The sequence below is a fragment of the Gouania willdenowi genome, chromosome 4 (genome assembly GCF_900634775.1).
Source record: "Gouania willdenowi chromosome 4, fGouWil2.1, whole genome shotgun sequence".
Taxonomy (NCBI): domain Eukaryota; kingdom Metazoa; phylum Chordata; class Actinopteri; order Blenniiformes; family Gobiesocidae; genus Gouania; species Gouania willdenowi.
The window spans coordinates 33,771,111-33,772,985 of NC_041047.1; positions in this window are offsets into that span (position 1 = coordinate 33,771,111).

The window sequence follows — 1,875 nt, forward strand, 5'->3', positions numbered from 1 at the left end:
CAGTAAATGTACACGCAGTAAATGAACACGCAGTAAATGAACACTCAGTAAATGAACACGCAGTAAATGTACACACAGTAAATGTACACACAGTAAATGTACACGCAGTAAATGTACACACAGTAAATGAACACAGTAAATGTACACAGTAAATGTACACACAGTAAATGAACACAGTAAATGTACACACAGTAAATGTACACACAGTAAATGTGCACGCAGTAAATGTACACGCAGTAAATGTGCACGCAGTAAATGTGCACGCAGTAAATGTACACAGTAAATGTGCACGCAGTAAATGTACACAGTAAATGTACACAGTAAATGTACACGCAGTAAATGAACACAGTAAATGTACATGCAGTAAATGTACACACAGTAAATGTACACACAGTAAATGTGCACGCAGTAAATGTACACGCAGTAAATGTGCACGCAGTAAATGTACACAGTAAATGTGCACGCAGTAAATGTGCACGCAGTAAATGTACACAGTAAATGTACACAGTAAATGTACACGCAGTAAATGAACACAGTAAATGTACATGCAGTAAATGTACACGCAGTAAATGAACACGCAGTAAATGAACACAGTAAATGTACACGCAGTAAATGTACACGCAGTAAATGAACACAGTAAATGTTCACACAGTAAATGTTCACACAGTAAATGTACACACAGTAAATGTACACACAGTAAATGTACACACACTAAATGAACACAGTAAATGTACACGCAGTAAATGTACACGCAGTAAATGTACACGCAGTAAATCTACACGCAGTAAATGAACACAGTAAATGTACATGCAGTAAATGTACACGCAGTAAATGAACACGCAGTAAATGTTCACAGTACATGTACACACAGTAAATGTGCACGCAGTAAATGTACACGCTGTAAATGAACATAGTAAATGTACACAGTAAATGTACACACAGTAAATGTACACAGTAAATGTACACACAGTAAATGTTCACAGTACATGTACACACAGTAAATGTGCACGCAGTAAATGAACACGCTGTAAATGTTCACAGTACATGTACACACAGTAAATGTGCACGCAGTAAATGTACACGCTGTTAATGAACATAGTAAATGTACACACAGTAAATGTACACAGTAAATGTACACACAGTAAATGTACACAGTAAATGTACACACAGTAAATGTACACGCAGTAAATGTGCGCGCAGTAAATGTGCACGCAGTAAATGTACACAGTAAATGTACACGCAGTAAATGTGCACGCAGTAAATGTACACGCAGTAAATGTACACGCAGTAAATGAACACAGTAAATGTACACGCAGTAAATGAGCACGCAGTAAATGTGCACGCAGTAAATGTGCACGCAGTAAATGTACACACAGTAAATGTACACGCAGTAAATGTACACGCAGTAAATGTACATGCAGTAAATGTACACACAGTAAATGTACACGCAGTAAATGTACACACAGTAAATGAACACAGTAAATTAACACAGTAAATGTACACACAGTAAATGTACACACAGTAAATTAACACAGTAAATGTACACGCAGTAAATGTACACGCAGTAAATGTACACGCAGTAAATGTACACACAGTAAATGTACACGCAGTAAATGTACACACAGTAAATGAACACAGTAAATTAACACAGTAAATGTACACACAGTAAATTGTACACACGTAAATTAACACAGTAAATGTACAATTAAATGTACACAGTAAATTAACACAGTAAAGTAAATGTTACACACAGTCACATAAATGTACACAGTAATGTACACACAGTAAACTGTACACACAGTAAATGTACACGCAGTATAACTAAACGCACAGTAAATGAACACAGTAGTAATGACACGCAGTAGTAAATGAACA